Source organism: Physcomitrium patens, chromosome 2, assembly GCF_059467195.1.
Source record: "Physcomitrium patens ecotype Gransden chromosome 2, ASM5946719v1, whole genome shotgun sequence".
Taxonomy (NCBI): Eukaryota; Viridiplantae; Streptophyta; class Bryopsida; order Funariales; family Funariaceae; genus Physcomitrium; species Physcomitrium patens.
Genome location: NC_143411.1, coordinates 3,146,671 through 3,167,003, shown reverse-complemented (window position 1 = coordinate 3,167,003; position 20,333 = coordinate 3,146,671). Strand labels below are relative to the sequence as shown.

General features: G+C 22.8%; 2 non-coding genes across 2 annotated transcripts; one reads left to right on the top strand and one right to left on the bottom strand.

Annotated features, from left to right (window-relative positions):
- Positions 1 to 4,863: 4,863 nt before the first annotated feature.
- On the bottom strand, positions 4,864 to 4,965 carry LOC112279224 (U6 spliceosomal RNA). Its single transcript, XR_002968926.1, has one exon. It is a non-coding gene; the product is annotated as a U6 spliceosomal RNA (small nuclear RNA).
- Positions 4,966 to 8,455: 3,490 nt separating this feature from the next.
- LOC112279223 (U6 spliceosomal RNA) lies at positions 8,456 to 8,557 on the top strand. The gene has a single exon (XR_002968925.1). It is a non-coding gene; the product is annotated as a U6 spliceosomal RNA (small nuclear RNA).
- Positions 8,558 to 20,333: the final 11,776 nt, after the last annotated feature.

The following is a 20,333-nucleotide window of genomic DNA, read 5'->3' as shown; positions in this document are numbered from 1 at the left end:
TATGTAATTCCTACTTATCTTATTTATTTATTTTTATAAAATCTTATGTAATTTAGTTCTTTCAATTCTACCTAATCTAACCTACTTTGTCAAACTATCTTATACTTTTAAATTATATTACTAGCTATTCTACTCCTAGTATAAGAATCATATTTTTACACTTGTTTTTGGCAACAACTATTTTAATTTTAATATTATAACTATCTTTGAATGAATATTTTTTCTTTTCTAATAATATAAGAGTATATTAACTCTTTGGTTTTTTATAACTTATACTCTTAAAAATTCAAAGCATAAAATATAAAATTAAATATAAAAATATTAAAAAATAAAGATGTCTAGTTGTTATAAAGATCTTATAATTGAATTACTTAAAATGACAACCATCAAATATATAATTCAAGCTACCATCAAATATATATTTCGAGCTACCACCAAATCTTATACTTTATTTAAAATTTTTAATACTTTTTAATTATTCAAATTTCTTATTTTAAGCTCAATTAATTTTAGAAATAAATGCTTTAATATGTTTTATAAATAAAGCCTTTATACTTCAACAAAATTAATAGTTTCTAAGAAGATTTGACTAACTTAAGTAGAGGTTATTGATGAAAAAATATTCATATCTAAATTTATTATTAAAGATATCAAATTATTAAAGCAATGATAGATAATTAAGAATCAATTTTATTTTTAATATTATTTAATGTCTTTTAAATCAAGTGATAATTGGCTTTTTTTTATTTGAATAATGAAATCATAATATTAATTAGAAATTAAAAATTTTCATTTTAAGATTTGGTCTAAAAACCATCATACTATTTTAATCCTTATTTATTGAAAATAAGATAATTATACAAAGTTTAAAATAAAGAGACATATTTTTTTTATTTATGTACCATCAAATCCTTATTTAAATATAAGTTGCAATAGATTCCTATTTTAATGTAAAAAATATTATGATGTATTTGAAAAGAAGAATACTATTATATTATAAAATCACCAATTTTAGGATTTTACAATTGATCTTCAAAAATATAATCAACCACCATTTCGACCAATTTAATTTTTTTTGTTATAAAAGAATATATAAATGAAAGTTTTGCAAAGAACTTTATCCAACATTTAAATTTTTTTATAAGTGTATTAATATTATTTGTAAAAATAAAAAATAGATTTTTAAAAATAAATGTAGAATATTTTAGACTTAATAAATATATTTTTACATATTGTTTTATATTTTTTAATATTAAAACTTCTTGATTAATTAATTAAAGCTAAAATCTATTTTAAAATAAATCAATGAAGAGACTAAAATCTTGTATGCATAAAAAAGATAAAAATATTTTAAAATAAATATGACCATTTTGGAAATAATTTCATGTCTATTAGACTTAGAAATGCTAAAACTGTTTTCTAACATTTTATTAATAATATATTTTATAATTTTTTAAATATTTTTGATATATATGATTTGATTGCTTCATTAAAAAGCTTTAAAAGTAAAAAACTTGTAAATATTATATTTCTAGAATGCAATTAAATAAACTTCTAATCTTGCACTCTAATTTCTAAAAGAACATTCTATTTTCTTTAGGATCTTATTTCAACGTAGTCTTACAAATGATCTTTTCTCAAGTATCAATCTAACTATTTTTTTTTAAAATTTTTAAAAATCAATGTATGTATTTCTTATGGAATTTTTGTTGCATCATCTATTTTCTTATAACATCTATATATACATAATTTTTTTTTTACAATAAAGCTTTTATTTCTTTCCAATAATAAGATGCATACATAAAAAAAATCTTGGTAAAAAAATAAAATGAAAAGAAGAAAAACAACTAAGAATAGAAAAAACTCTCTTTTTTAATAATAATAAATAGCATCACCTATTGTGGGTGCAACCTTTGTAATTCCATTTTAAAATTATATCATCATCTATGGCAAAGTTAAGATTTTCTTAGCATCACATTATTATCTTAAATTCATCTAATTTATGTTTCAAATAGTAGATAATATCTTATAATCTTTAAAGAGATATCTCAAAATTCTATAAATAAATACTATTATGGTTTAATTCAATAACCTACAATCTTCTACTTAAAACTTTTAATAAGTCTTTTTTTACATAATAACTTTTTAATTATTTCTTTTTAATTTATTTTTACATACTATTGCTTTATAAACTATTCTATTTTAAATTTTTTTTACACCATCAAATAATCAACAAATACTTTTTCTTCAATTATTTTGTACTATATACAAATTTTTACCAATAATAATTTTAATCTTTTTAAAAAAAAATATCATATAGCTTATTCATTTCAATATCTAATATTTGGATTCTTATTTAATAAATTTTTTTATACTATAATTATGTCACGTAAACTTAAGTATTATCATTTATAATATTAAAAATATTAAACACATAAATTTTTTTTATAAAATCAAAGATGTTGTGAAATCATCAAAGCTATATAAATTATCTACTATATTAGATATAAGTAAAAGCTACTTTAATATGAATAAATATGGTTATGTAATTCATCACAAATTTCTTCCTATCTACAGCAATTATCTAAAAAACAAAAAGAGAATACTATTAATATCATGCCATGATCCTTACTAAAAGCTACCAAAGATTTGTTGAATGCAAGTTTACTAGGATACATGGCATACATAAGCTCTTCTTGCTACTCTATATTTTGTAATTATATCACAATTAAGGATTTTATTTTTGAAATTGTATGGTATTTTTACAATAAATATACTTATTTGTAAAATTTATCAAAATTATTAAGATGACAAAGCTTGATTTCTTTTGTTGATCACAAGAGATTATAAGAATTTTCCAACTTGAGTGAAATTTTTAATAAAAATAAATTAAAAGTGATTCAAATTTAAAATAAGAGATGAATGAATAAATACATTATTACAACAAATCACGTTATATTTTTAATTAAATATATATATTATATAATAGGTTAAAGAGAAGGAAAAAATATAAAAAATATAGATATAAGAGGCTTACAAATAAAAGTTGTAATTGCCTTATATAAGTTCATATGATATTAAATTATATAATATTTTATTAATTCTATTATAGAAAGATAAAATATTAATATAAATATCAAAGATTCTAAAGTAAAATAAAATTAAAATTAAAAAAAATGATAGAATTTGGAATATCTATACTTGTTTTAAAATATTAACATTTTTATAATGATTGAATCTATAATTTCTTTCTATCTCACTTTTTTTATTTTGCTTAATAGTAGTAAAAATTTAGACATTGTTTGTTAAAAAAATACAAAGCAAATCCATTTAAGTTCTATAAAGATATACACTCATCACATTATGAAATATTAATAGTCATCACTTAATCTTCCAAACTACTTCTTTACAAAATGTACAATGAGATATAATGACATTAAAGTCAATAAATGCTTAGTTCAATGACAAGATTCATTAGTTGTATCAACAAGGTTATAAGTTATGATATAGAATATGTCATCATCTTCATTTACTTATATGTGATGATTTATAAGAATTAGAGGATTGTAGATTCTTTGGAATAATACTTCTAGTATCAAGAATATAGATCTATACAAAATCTAAAAGAAAATATATTAATATGCCATTAAAGAAGAAATAAATAAATAAATTAATTAATTAATTAATTAAAATAAAAAAGAATTAAAATGGCTATTATCAAATATAATGAAATATGATAGTTTTGAATAAATTTTGGAATACAAGAGAAATATTGATAAGATTAAAGATAGCTTTAATCTTCTTTTTATATATATATATTAATTAAAAAGAAGGTCTTGAATAAGTTTTTTATAGACCTCAAAGCTTGTGGATTGAACTTCAAAGATTTAGGTTACCTCTCATTCAACTTTCTAGAAGCATTTAATAGCTTAGTGACATATTTGTAAAAATCTAAATATCAACTTTTACTTATGTCTCAAAATTGGAAGAGATACAAAAATTATTTGTTATAGTTAAACAATTACTCTCAAGTTCTTGAATTTCTTGGCAATATCAAAAAATTCCTTATTTGATTGTTTGGCAAGGAAGGACAATAATTTTGATCATGAAGTTCTCTTTAAACTAGCTACATTCTTTTGAAAGTTGTAAGGTAAAAATTTTGACTTTTAAAAGGAACTATAAAGGTCGTCAATATTCTTGTTCATAAATGTTTTGATTTTTCATGCATTTACAATCAATTCCAATAATAACTATCATTCTAAAAAAATAATAAATAAAAATATATTAAAAATTTAAGGTCCACAAATTCCCAAACTTAATGGCTTGTAATAATTCTACTTTGCCAAACAAACCAATGTAATACTACTACTACTAATAGTTAAATTGGATGCCAATAATAATAACTTTATCCTCCTAAATTTCTATTACTAAAAATATGTAGACTTGCTATATTTCTTTCTTCATGCAAACCATTTATTTTTTCTACTTAATCAACTTCTCAAAGTAATACAATTGATAAAAATATGCAATAAAGTCAACAATATAAGCAATATTAATAGCTATATATTTTTATTAAATACATAGAATGCTAACACACAAAGTAATGTAATGAAAAATAAGTTTAGTATTGGATGAAGAATTGAAGTAGATATGAAATCGTCTTTTTTATTACTTGTAGTTGTACTTTGAAAATATTGGTAGTTATTATTGTTGCAGGCAATAGTGCAAATAGAGTTTGAAAATTGATTTGCTACAAGCAAATGAGTCTAATGTTGGATTAAGAGTTGAGTTGTCTATTTTTTATTAGTTATAGTTGCTAATGTATTTATAAAATATTGATGTTTATTGAAGAGAGAAAAATTTAAAAATTTGATTCATTTCTTGATTTGTGCATGTCATCCTTGCGTAGGGCCATGCTAATCTTCTCTATATTATTCCAATTTTATCAGATGTCTCCAAAGAGACGACTATTAACTAACTACTATCACTCAATATAATTATTCTTGCAACTACCTCCAATCCATATGAGACAAAACACTCGCCTTCTATCTTTCTTTTTTGCAACTCTACACTACATCATCAACCATGCTTCTTTTTTTTAGAAAATATCAATTACTTCACACAAAATCAAAATACATCTTTATATACTTGTTTCTATGGAATTAACATCCTTTTAATAAAGAATCCATTTTGAGTAACTCATTGCTGCCATTGCAACCATTGTCACTTTGATACATGCACACATACATGACATCCACTTCAAACATTGATTAAAGAGTCTTACAACTATATATTGGAGGCATTATTTGCAACGATGCCACATAAATCGACTTTCCACATGCTTTGCATTTTGCATGGCTGCCATCACTTGTTCTATAAAAACATCATAGCCCAAGTTAGAAATAAGTATAGTCTTCTACAATATGGACATTTTTACTTCAAACAGGGAGTATATGTGATGTAGTAACAATGAAATCCTTAAAATTTGTGTATGTTGTAATTGAGTTGGATAGACTCCATTGTTTCAATTTTTACAAGGAGTTCTTTGCCTCCTCTTCCAATCCAACCTCACTAAACCAATCAATTAGGATTTATGTCAAAGCATCTTGCCTAGCAATTTATACTAGCATTGTCAAATTCCACTACCATCTTAGCAATGCTATTATGCTTGTTTGGTATACATTGGTATAAATGGAATCTATAGTTTGTAGTATTTTTTATTGATATTGTTTGGCTCACATTCTGAAGCATTTGAATCATGGACAATGCATTGGCATAGTCTTGTGCGACGTTGGATTCTTCAAGGATTGTAACTTATATTTTTATAGTCTCCTTTTAATCTGTATTATTAAATTTATTGAATACTTTGAAAACTTGAGTATTAAGGTCTATTGAATATCTACTTATAAAGTAGATGGAAGATTGACATACATTTTAATGGTGGCAAATTGATCTATATATCAATCTATAATTTTGCTCAAATTTGGAGTCTTGTAATTTTTTTTAGTTTGAGTCTAAATCAATTGCGGATTGGATTATGTATTTACAAAAAGAAGTAAAATACTTGAATCATATAAAAATAAATTATAAATTTTAATTATACTTTGGACTTACGTTTTTATTTCCACTTTTTTTTTGTTAAGTTGATAGAGACAAGTAATATAAGATGAGTATAAAATTTTATTAATAGTATAGGCTTGAATGGATTTAATAGCTCTATATTTTTTGATATGGCTCAAGCTATAAGCATACTGTAAATTATTGTAATATACTTGAGTCTATATATATTATTGTAAAATTATAAAAACTTTAAAAAAAATATTTTAAGATGTGAAAGATGATTGTTTAATATTCTTTTAAATAATAAAATTTAATTCAATATTACTTACATCAGTGTAATAATTTTTTGCTAAAATATTTATATATTCATTCTGACTACAAATAGAGTTGTTCTTTTAGATTAGAATATATTTTAAAATAAAAAATTTCTACCTATATATATATATATATATATATATATATATATATATAATATGTAGAAAATAAATAAATAAATAAAATATATCAAATATATTTCTTAGAATTATTAATATTTTATTTTATTTTATTTGTAATATATCTTGCAAAATATTAATAAGATAGATAAATTGAATAAACCTTTGATGACTTGATAAAACTTGGTGGTATAATAAATTTCAAAAATTTACTAAATAAAAAAAAATCCTAAATTAAATATTTAAATCAAATAATTACTCAATGGTTTGTTGGTACAAAATTAATATGTTTTAAAACCTCTGAAAGTACATTTTCAACTAAAATTGATGATGCAATATTTTATTCTTACTTTGCAATATATTTCTATAAAAAATCTTTAATTTGGATACACAACATCTTGTTAACACTTGAAGTAGGTAGAAAATGTAAAAAAATACTTCAAAGTATTAATTTTTCATCAATTTCACATCAAAACATAAAGAAAGATTCAATACATGGTCTGTTTTGTAGTGATATTATAATTTTCATAACAAAAATATTTAATAACTATATTTTATTTTACATCCATTAAATATAAAACCATAATTGTAAAAAATGTTCACATCAATACATCACACATACAACAATAAAATAAAACAATCTAAACATATTTTGAATACAAATTATGATTGTATGTGATACTTTTGTACAAGTGTGATGATGAATTGGTAATTAAACTACTAGATTTTAATAAAAATATGAAAGATTTAACTAAATAAAGTACTCAAAAGTATTTACAACTATGTCAATGTGCAATTCCTACTTCAAAAGCTCAAAGTTATGGATCCAAAATATGACCTTGCAAAGAAAGAAAGAAATCATTAAAAAAAACAAAATAAACATTCAAAAGAAATATGGAATTGATGTAACTTTAACAACACAAAACACATATCATTTACAACAAATACTATTTTCAGTAAGATAGAAGTGATAAATATTCTATTAGAAATATACACCACTAAAGAATACTTTTATTCTTTATACACCAAAATATAGACAAAATTCATACATATCACTGTTTCCAATCAAATATGTACACATCTTAAATTTACTACATAACTTCAATAATACATATAAAAAAGAAAGCTTAAGTCCCTACCATCATTATTTAATGAAATTAAGAGTCCTTACCCATATCAAACAATAACAAAGTATACATCTTTTAACAAAGAATACTACAAACCATGGATTCTATTTATACCAATGTATACCAAACAAGCATAATGGCATTGCTGAGATGGTAGTAGAATTTGACAATGCTAGTATAAATTGCTAGGCAAGATGCTTTGACATAAATCCTAATTGATTGGTTTAGTGAGGTTGGATTGGAAGAGGAGGCAAAGAACTCCTTGTAAAAATTGAAACAATGGAGTCTATCCAACTCAATTACAACATACACAAATTTTAAGGATTTCATTGTTACTACATCACATATACTCCCTGTTTGAAGTAAAAATGTCCATATTGTAGAAGACTATACTTATTTCTAACTTGGGCTATGATGTTTTTATAGAACAAGTGATGGCAGCCATGCAAAATGCAAAGCATGTGGAAAGTCGATTTATGTGGCATCGTTGCAAATAATGCCTCCAATATATAGTTGTAAGACTCTTTAATCAATGTTTGAAGTGGATGTCATGTATGTGTGCATGTATCAAAGTGACAATGGTTGCAGTGGCAGCAATGAGTTACTCAAAATGGATTCTTTATTAGAAGGATGTTAATTCCATGGAAATAAGTATATAAAGATGTATTTTGATTTTGTGTGAAGTAATTGATATTTTCTAAAAAAAAGAAGCATGGTTGATGATGTAGTGTAGAGTTGCAAAAAAGAAAGGTAGAAGGCGAGTGTTTTGTCTCATATGGATTAGAGGTAGTTGCAAGAATAATTATATTGAGTGATAGTAGTTAGTTAATAGTCGTCTCTTTGGAGACATCTGATAAAATTGGAACAATATAGAGAAGATTAGCATGGCCCTACGCAAGGATGACATGCACAAATCAAGAAATGAATCAAATTTTTAAATTTTTCTCTCTTCAATAAACATCAATATTTTATAAATACATTAGCAACTATAACTAATAAAAAATAGACAACTCAACTCTTAATCCAACATTAGACTCATTTGCTTGTAGCAAATCAATTTTCAAACTCTATTTGCACTATTGCCTGCAACAATAATAACTACCAATATTTTCAAAGTACAACTACAAGTAATAAAAAAGACGATTTCATATCTACTTTAATTCTTCATCCAATACTAAACTTATTTTTCATTACATTACTTTGTGTGTTAGCATTCTATGTATTTAATAAAAATATATAGCTATTAATATTGCTTATATTGTTGACTTTATTGCATATTTTTATCAATTGTATTACTTTGAGAAGTTGATTAAGTAGAAAAAATAAATGGTTTGCATGAAGAAAGAAATATAGCAAGTCTACATATTTTTAGTAATAGAAATTTAGGAGGATAAAGTTATTATTATTGGCATCCAATTTAACTATTAGTAGTAGTAGTATTACATTGGTTTGTTTGGCAAAGTAGAATTATTACAAGCCATTAAGTTTGGGAATTTGTGGACCTTAAATTTTTAATATATTTTTATTTATTATTTTTTTAGAATGATAGTTATTATTGGAATTGATTGTGAATCCAAAAAAAATCACAAAAATTATGAATAAGAATATTGAAAATTTATTAAATATTTTCATAACAATAAATTTTTAATTTTTTAATATGATTTTAATTTTTTTATCTTTTAGAAGTTAAAGCAAGACAATTAAGAAATCAAATGTATATTATTTATAAATTTTATATTTAAGAATCATATAAATATACAAAAAATATATATATGTATATTTTAACTTGAATCATATATTATTACTATTGTTGATGAACATATGTTTTTTAAGTTTTAAAAAATGAAATTTCTTAATTCACTTTGTACTTAAAGTTTTGGAATATAAGTGAATTAGAATGTTAATTGGTACATCAAAGATAATTTTTAAAGATTTTAAGCAAAGCTTTATATATACATATTTTATCTTAAAATAATATATCTTATTTCAAGTTTAATTTTAATTTAATTTAAATTTCAAACTTGTAAAAAATTAAAAATAGAAAAAAAAAATATATCATGTCAAAAAATAAGTATGCTTACAATCTATCATGAAAATAATTTAGATTTTTTTATTTAAACAATATTGGTTTTTTATTTTATTTTATTTAATAAGAATTATCAAGTTTTTAATTATTACTTGATAATTAAAAATAAATTTATTATATTTAGAAATTGGTATTAAAATTAGTCATTAAAGATGTATTAAAGTAAAATATATATATATATATATATATATATATATATATATATTAAAATTGAATCAATTATATTTAAATTTATTACTTATAACATAACATAAAGATATAATTTTTAAATTATATAATAAATTAAAGCTGAAAACATACCTTAAATTATTATGCATACACATAAGGCTTTTAATTACCTCATCAAAATTCCTTTTCTCTTCATTCAATATAAGTTCTATTCTTCTTTCCTCAATTTCTTGCTTAATTGCACGTTTAGGTCCCTTTTTTTTTCATCCTTGTCTTAGTATAAATTCCAATTGTCCTTTTTCTTTTCCTTGCTATAGTATAAGTTTCAATTTCCCTCCTTCTTTCTTTGACCTTGGCATGGATCTTGGTCTTATTCTTTCTTTTCCTTGCCTTGATGTAGGTCAAAGTAGAGAAAAAAAGATATTGAGACAACATTAGCACAAAGGAGAGAAGAAAGGAAATTGGAACTTGTGTCAAGATAAAGAAGAGATATGACCCATGTCAAAGTAAAGAATAAAAAGAAGGAGATGGAAACTTGTACTAGAATAAAAAATAAAAAAATAAAAAATAAAAATAGATGAATCAATTAGAAGCCTTAGATGTGTGTATAAACATACTAAATGTATGTATAGAAACTTAGAATTTGCTTGTAGGCTAAGCCTATATAATATATTATATAGATAAAAATTTATAAATAAAAATTGATATTTAATATTAGTATCTTTTTAAATTATTTATAATATTAATGTTATATATTCATACATATATAATAGTAATTATTATATGGATTTTTTATCAATTTTTACTTCAAATTTAAGTTGTGGCAAAAAAAGTAATTTTATCCTCCTATCTTCAAACCTTAACAATTATCAAGGATATAAATCTAAAAGAATTAAAGGATTAATATATTCTTGTGTTATTCAAAAAGAGTAGATAATTACTGAAAGATGGTATAATATTGAATTATAATGGCTATTACCAAAGATAAGAAAATTAGAGTTTCTTGAAATAAGAGTAAAAAAAAAAAAAAAAAAAAAAAAATACATTGACAAGAATGAAGGAGGCTTCATTCTTGCCTCTTTATATATTATCTAATTATGAGCTACATGATAATGTTCTATAGGATCTCCAACATATGTCCAACTTGTGACACACATGTCTTAAATTGCAAGGTAATTTTTTTATATATATACACCACATAGTTAACTTATACCACAAGCTAATAATACATGCTACATGTGTTTAACTTGTTGGCTAAGTTTTTAACCTATCAATAAACTATAAACATGTGTAAATTAAAATTCATATCTATAAAGCTTTTAAAAAGCTTTCTACAAGTTATTATCAAATTTATCTAATTTAATCTACTTCTACCTATTCATATCATTTGATTAATTATTAGAATAAATATATATGTATGTGACATTAGTGCCCTTTCTGAAGACAAGTTCTACAAAAAATAGTGATGACATGTTCATGAAGTTTAAGATCCAATGAATTTTATTTTTTATGTATTTTGATCTTTATTTTTTAAAAAATAATTGATATGACTTCTCATCTATGAATAATATTCCATTCAAGGACAAAAAGACCACCTTGATATTTGATCATTGTTGAGGTCTTTATAACTTCTTTCAAATAAAATATTTGTAATACCAATAAGAATCATTCTTACCTCGAATAAAATCACCAAACATTAAGAGTCTCTTCTAAGGTCATAATATCAAATACATTGTATCTTGTCTATTATTTAAAGAAAAATATTTTATTTTTGAAGATCTGCATTTTTATTAAGTCATTTTTAAGGTTGCCACAATTGCAATGTCTTATTCAATAAGTCAATAAATGATAGCTCTTGAGTTAAATTTTCTAGTTTTTGATTCTCCATCTCTTTTATGCCTTAAATACTTAAAAATTAAAAACAAAGATAGAAAGTAGAATTTTATCTTTTTTAGACCTTATGTCATTTGTAGCAAAAAAATTCTATTCTTTATCTTTATTTTGATAGATATTGTCAATGAAAAATATCAACTTTCTTAATTGTATTTATAAGATTCTTGGTTGGCTACTATGTGCATTTATTAATATCATATCTATTCCAATGAAGAAGATAATCCAACCTATTTTAGAATTGCCTTGAGTATAAGACATCTTTGACTTTATATTCTTGATTTTGGTCCAATTTTATACAAAAAAGTAGCATTTGTCTTCTTCATGATATATCTAGTGTCTTATATAGCTCAAGAAAAGATACTTGAAATATAGAATAGATCTTCATAGACTTCAATAGTTATAATTAATAAGAAAATAAATAAATTAATTTATTAATATGAAATGGTCTAAATCTATAATAATCTAACTTATTATAAGGAAAAACAATCTTGATGTTACAATAACATAATCATACATTATTGCCAACGTAGAATTAAGATTATTTTTTGCGATAGGCATCCATGTTGATCTTTTATCATTCTTGAACTTCATTTAATTATGTCTTTATTATTATATATAACTTGAATATACAATTTTATAAATCTTTTACTATATAATTTTTAATTTTTAAAAAGTTAAAAATATCAGTTCATGGATGATAACTATAATTGGTAAAATAAAGTTTTTATTAAGTAGATAAATAAACCATGCTATTATAAGAAAAATTTATCAATGGAAATAGAATTATTCAATCATATTCTTAGTAGTTTATAGTACACCTCAAATATTGCTCTACAACTTGATTCACCTACTCTATTATTATGTGATAACACAACTATACAATAAAAGATTAAAAAAAGATTATATTATAGAAGAGCTTAAATTAAAATATTTTTATAAATTATCTTTAAAATATAGTTAATAGATGAGGATGTAGTAAAAATTAATAAATGCTACTATTGCATTCTTAAAGAAGTAACTTCTATTTACTTTGTGGAGGCATAAGTGAGCCAAAACACAAATTAGATAAATAATTGATATAGGTATTTTTAAAAAGAGATAAAAAATAGGTTTTAGTAAAAATTAGCTCAAAATATGAAGAATTAATATCAACAGAGGATTAATTATGAATCAAAGTTGAGATAAAAATCCAAGGCACAAAATCATGCACCAACAATGACTTCTAGATTCTTTGATTGATTAACGAGTGGAATTTGAGAATAAACTTGTGAGAAGATATTTGAGAGTTTATTACAAATTTGAAGATTTTGTCAATTTGTAATTTTTTTTTATTAAATATATTTAAGTAATTTAATATTAATTAAATGATTAAATTGATGGTTATAAGATTTTTTTTGGATTATGATCTTAGATAATTGAAATTTAAGGTTTGTGATGATTTTTGCAATTTCACAAAATCTACCAATTTGATTAAAGGATAAATTAGTGAAAGTAATTTAGACTTAGAAATATACATATCAACAAATTTTTGAAATAATTTAATAGTTTAGCATAGAAAAAATACTATTGGAAGATCAATATTCAAGTTAGAGAAGAATGGCAGCTAATATCTAGGAGGTTTTGGGAGTTTTTTTTAATTTAGTAAATTTGATTATCTTCAAATTTTATGTACTTATTAATTTCTAATAAGTTAAAATATAAGTAAAATTTTAGTCAAGATCGTTGATTCAATTAATATTTATTGAAATTGTAAAACAACTATATGAATTGATTAAGATTCATTTAAGATTTTTTTTGGATTATTTAGTATTTTTTTAGGATCTGATTTAGGATTTAAAATTTAATTAGAATTGGTTTAAGATTTGATCAAGATATTATTAAAATTTCTTTAGGATTATTAGAATTTTATTAAAATTTGATTAAAATAGTATCAAGATTTAATTAGGATTTATTTAAGGTTTATTTAAGATTTATTTAAGATTCTAATTTTAGTATTATTTTGATACTCTTTATTATTTATTTAATATTTTATATTTTTATTATTTTTAAAATATTATTATTATTTTTTTAAATATTTAATTTTTATTTCTTAAATATTTCTTTTTAGAAAATAATATATCCTTTTTATGCTTTTTTTGTAATATCTTTCAAAAAAATTAAATTGATTAAAATTTGATTAAGATTATTAAGGATTATTTAAATTTTAATCAATATTCTTTTAGTCTTAGTAAGATCTTGTTATTGCATATTCTATTTACCTTCCACAATTAGGTGCTTGATACATTTTAAAGCAAGAATATACGTTAAGTGACATTGCTTGTCCATCAATTTGAGGATGAAAAGTCAAAGATACTTTTATATCTATCTTTAGAATCTTAAAAAGAATTTTTTTAAATCTTAATATATATTGAGTCTCCTTATGTGATATAATATCTCTTGACAATCCATAAAAGTGATAAATGTTGTCAAGAAAAAACTTGGATATTTCTTTAGCCATAATAGATTGTGTACAAGGTACAAAATATGCCATCTTGGTTAAATGATATACTACTACAAATATAAAGTCACAAAATCTTGAGGCTGGAAGATTTTTTGTTGTATTATGTGTTGTTTTGCTCAGGAATGCACTAGGCACTTAGCTATGGAAGGTGAGATTATATTGGACAAGTAGTCAAGAAATCCTAATAGATTTCATCCACGTGAGAAAAATATAATCTGAATTTCAATTCAAAAGTTCTTAAGACACTCTTCTTAGTAGTCTTAACTATACATAAATCCCAATTATATTTTTAATTTCATATTTAAGGAATTTAGATTTTTTCTTGTAAATCCCAATCCTAATCAGTGAGCTTAAACAAGTTGTAACATCCAATCCGACTATCCACTTGATGTGGAATTTTGCACACAATTTTCAATGCAAGTCTTCTAAATGCTTAAGAATTTTTAGCCCAATCAAACTTACAAATTGTGAGAAAACTTCCAAAAATTGCACCAATGTCACTTAGCTGCCAACTTGAAAAGTGATGCAAAAATCCCAGCAATGATTTCTCCTTCTCCAACTGTTAACTTTGTCTCAAAATTTATGTATAGCTTGATCATTAAGTCTTCCAAAACCATGCCAATTTTTACCTCAATCCGACTAATAGATCTTTAGATATCATAGAAACCCTATCCAACCTCAAACTGCTACCTTCTGAAACCCTCTTGTGCTAAAAACTAGATATCTCTAAACCACGCTGTTATATTATCACAAAATTTTGTATACACTTAGCACACCCAATAATCCAAATAATATCAAATTTTCAACTGTAGATGTCATGCCAATTGCACGAACTAGCCAAAATTACTAGTCCTAATTATATTATATAAAACCCAAATCACTGATACAAATCCTAACTTTGAACAACAATTTCTAACTCCTCCAAAATCTTTTAAAACAATTCTTATGTCTCTAAAATGAATTTCAAGCTAATTCTCAAATCCTAACCTCCAATCTTCCAATGAAATCCTATTTTGCGCTAGGCTGTTATTTTAGTGGCTAAAGGTCTGATTTCGACCTTGTCTCATAAACAGTCGACCCTTGGATATCAATCTATTCTATCCTAAGGATTGTTTAGCCCAACCCTACTCTGAACTTAACCCTAGTACCAACTATACTAATTATTTGCCTCTTCTAATATGATTTCATCAATTTATGGTCTTTCTAAGGTAGTAGAAGAGTCTCTACAATGTAGAAGGTAAAATTACTAACTAACCTTCAATCTACTAATTATTAAGATAAAAAATTAACCTAAGAGGCTTTTATAAAAGCCATGTTTAGATACCTCAAATTATAATTAAACTAAGATAATTAGATATTAATTATAAATTCAATTTTGATTATAATTTCACTATATAGTCGTATTGTATCACAACACCGTAATAAAATCCATAGTAACAAAAAATCATGGTTATTCTAAAATAGATTATGGCTGAAAAAATATATAAAGTCAATGAAAAGTTTTTAATCTTGAAAAAATGTCACATGAATATACAAAATTATTAAATGCCTTCAACATTTAGAGCCACCAAAAATCTCTAAAAATTACTTTCAAAGTCTTATTCTATCTAAAATATCTTGTTGCTAGGAAGTTGTAGCAAGTATGAAGAATATATAATTATGCATCATCTTTCAAAATACATAAGAAATTCTTGAAGTAAAATAGATTATTCTTAAATTCAAACTTAAAAGTATTATAAGACTTAAATGAATTATTTTTAATATTATAAATAAGAAGATCAAAAGACATATTCAATAAAAAAATTTTAAAAAAGGTTGAATCCATGGTCAATGTTGATTTCATTGTTTAATGATGAAATTGCTTTGCTTTCAAGAAAATCATTTTTAATTGATTAAAATCTAATTCATCTTCTTTTGATATAAGATAAAAACATCTAAAAAAGATATTTGACAAACCTTGTAACTTTTTGATCAATAAGTGATCTTGAAATCAAATCTTGATAGAACATATTCCAATGGACTTGAAAAAAATTCACAAAATGTGTAATGACATGAAATACACAAAATTCTTGTGATTCTTATATGTGATGATTGGATTAGAAGCCTCTTCTAGATAATGGTCCTATTCTTGAAATAAATCCATAATTGCAAGAAGTTCTTTATTGTGGATCTTATAATTGAACTTAACTATTAAAATTTTTTTGGAATGAAAAGCTACTAGGTGGAATTTTTTATATATGCTTCTATTTATAATAATATAATATTTAAAGTAAAATTTGATGTATCTATTTTTTATAAAGAATGCTTTAGAAAAGTTGATGCAATACAAGTTGGTGTAAAAATAAATATTATCTTTAAAGCTTCAAACAATATTTTAGTTTCTTAACTCTACTTAAATTTGTCTTTATAAATCAAACATGTAAATAGAGTTGTAATTTGAAAAAAAATCTTAATAAAGATACAATAATAATTGATAAATTTTAAAAAATATTTAACACCTTTTACTATTTTTGAAATATTTCAAACTATAATAGATTGAATCTTCTTAAGGTCTATTCTAATGCCATCATTTGAAATAATATATTCTAAAAAATCAACTTGAATAGTATAAAATACATACTTTTTTATCTTAGCATATAATCTTATATCTTTAAGTTTTTATAAGATACAATAAATATAAAATTTATATTCTTTTATATTTTTAGATTAGATTAAAATATTATATAGATAATAAATAATAAAATCATGAAAAAATTCATAAAAAAGATCATTTATTAGATATTGAAAAAACAACTGATCTGTTCATGAATCTCAAAGGCATAATATTATATTCAAAATATCTATATTTGATTCAAAATATAGTCTTCTATTCATCTCTTTCTTTGATACAAACTAAATTATATGCTTTTTGTATAGATCTTTTTTTAACTGATATAATCAAAAAGTCATGAAATCAAAAATAAAAAATATTAATTTTTGATGGTGATCTTAATGAGTCTTTGTTAGTTTACATATATCTTCAAAGATCTATCTTTCTTCTTCACAAATAAGATAGGAGCTTTTATTAAAGATTTAAAATAGTAAATAAAATTCTTAACCAAATTTTTATCAATGTATTCTTTGAATGCAATCAACTTATTCTACAATAAGCTATAAATTAGTCCAAATGATAGTTGAGCTTCTACTTTAAGATCAATAGAACAATCATATGAACAATACTTTGGAAGAATATCCATATTTTTTATTTTTAAAAATATCTTGATAATCTTGGTGTTGATTCAAAATACCATTTAAAGTCTTTTTATCATTAAAAATACATGTAGTATATATAATAAAAGTTGATCTTTCTTTTATAGCATGTATAAAAGCTCTAGCACCTATCAATAAAGCTTTAGTTATATTTGATTTATAGATTTCTTTTTGACTATCAAAATTTTGGATTAAACTACAAAAAGAATTAAAGTTATAAGAAACTCAATTTATTTTAAGATTATACTTTTTTAGCTATAATAATCTTAAAATAATTAGGTTAGAGAGAGATATAATGATATTAAATATTTCTAAGCTATTATGGTCTATAATTATTATATTTAAGGAAATAATTTTATAGATAATATCTATAAAAGATAACAAATAACTATCTATGAATTTTACTTGTATGAATTTATTCTTCATAATTAAGGATATTTTTTATTTTTTAACAAAGTCTTTGTCTATAAAATAAGTTGTGGCTCTAAAATCTAACAAAGTAAAGACTTTGAAATTTTTTGTTCCTAAATAAACTTCTATTGTAAAAAAGGATAAAAGATCTCAAGAGAGAATAGAACCTTTATAGAATATTATATAAGATTCTAGCCACATGATCTCTATTGTAGTTAAAATTTTGTTTTTGTCAATACATCATCTTTTTAAGCAACTACGCTCTTCAATTTGTAATTAAGCTGTTTCTTTGAACAATGTTAATTGTTTTCCAAAGTATAAGCATAAATCTTCTTAATGATGTCAAGACTTTTTTTCCTCACTAAGAGATTTAAAATATATTATTTCAATTTATATAAATTTTGGTCTTAATGAATAAGCTTTTAAAAATATAAAAGTTATTGCCATGACTTGACTTGTACTTCTCCAACCAATCTTTGTGATTAATAGATTTCAAAGAGTCAATTGTTGCATGCAATGGCTTGAGCAATAAATTGCTGTAATAAATTTATTCTTGAAGTTGTCAACAATGAACCTTTGATATTAACTTTTAATTTATATTGATATTAATTAATAAAGGCTTTGTTATTCTTATCTATATCGCAAGTAAGATTTTGGAATTTAAATTTATATGTAGTAGTTGTACGTGATTTTTGTTATAAAGATAGAAGTTTAGTCTTTGCTATCTTTTTTTAATTACTTTCTCTAAATGTGATTGTAAAGACTTTAAATAATGAATTTAGATCATATAGATTTTTTAAATTATTTTTTTATTAAAGGTATAAATTAAGATAAAGTATTTTTAAATAAAAGTATTCTTATAAGTTGTACTTGAATAAATTCATTAAGATATTGAAAAAGATGCAATCTTAGATAGAGCTTTATTTGTTGTAGGAATCCTTGAAACTTTGATCATATTCCATCAAACTTCTTTTCATAATAATTCTTGCCTCTTTTATATTTTTAGTGGTAAAAATTCTTAGATTTAATTGTGAATTTAATCTACTTGCTTCTCTCAATTATACAATTTCTTGGCATAGACTTTAAAATTTATTGTTGAATTTTTTTATATGCATAGAAATAATATTTCTAGGATTCACATTGAAAATATGTGAGATTTCTATCCAAAGAGTGTTGATAAGCTTGTGAAGATTCATGATAGTTACAAATCTATTTTCACTTCCAATGAGAGTAGCATCCATAAATTTCCTTTCTATAAACAATTCAAGCAAATATATAAGTCAAAATTAGAGGAAGGTAATCTATAAATTTTAATATTAAATAAAAATTTCTACAAAAAAGAATACTCTATTTTCTTTGTTAGAAAATTAAAAGTTAGTTCAAAATTAGATAATCTGCAACCATCAAAATATAACAATAGAAGTAAGATAATCCACTCACTTCTAAAAACAAAACAAGAACAATAAGTTAACACTTTTATCAAACTATTAAAGATATAAATTTCAAAGAATAAAAAGATTGATATATTTTTTGTCACTAAAAAAGATTAAATAATCACTCAAAGATGATATAATATTAAATTAAAATGACTATTGTCAAAGATAGGAAGACTAAAAATTCTTAAAATAAGACTAAAAGCTAAAAAGGTGTTGATAAGAGTGAAGAAGAATTCATTCTATCTTCAGTATATATTAACTAACTAGGAGTTATATTGTTGTGTTATAACATGACTATATGGTCAAAGATAATAATATGGATCTTATTATAGAAGAGCCAAGTTAAAAAATAAAGTAAAAAAAATATGAATAAAAGATAGGAAGGTAGTAAAACTTTTAGTAGTAATGCTGCCTTTTTAATAAAATGACTTCTACTTACTTTGTAGGACCATAAATAAGGCAAAATAAGGTAGATTAGAAAAATAAAAGATATAGGCATATGTAAGAAGGAATTAGGAGTATATTTTAATAAAAATTACTTTAAAAAATTAGATATTGATATCCAGAGAGGGCTGGTTATGAACTTGGATTGGAAACATACTCCAAGGCACAAAATTGAGTCTTGATGACAATTTGAAGGTTCTTTTGTTGATTGGAGAATGAGATTAGAGAAAAGACTTGATAGAATTTTTATAGGCATTGATTTTGGAGAATTAAGTGAGTAATGATTTTGTAAGAGCTTTGCAAAGTTGATGTTGTTTTTGGTGACTTTGGTTTTAGAAAAATAAAATAGGATTGACGTTTTGGACAATTTCAAGAGTTTGATAATAGATCTATAAGTGAAATTTTTTAGATTTGTGGGTGTACTTGTGTAAGATGCGTGTTGTGAATTTGGATTTGATCAAATAGCTAGATTGAAAAGCATGAAGATTTTTGTAGATTATAATCTCGGAATTCAAGATTTTAAGG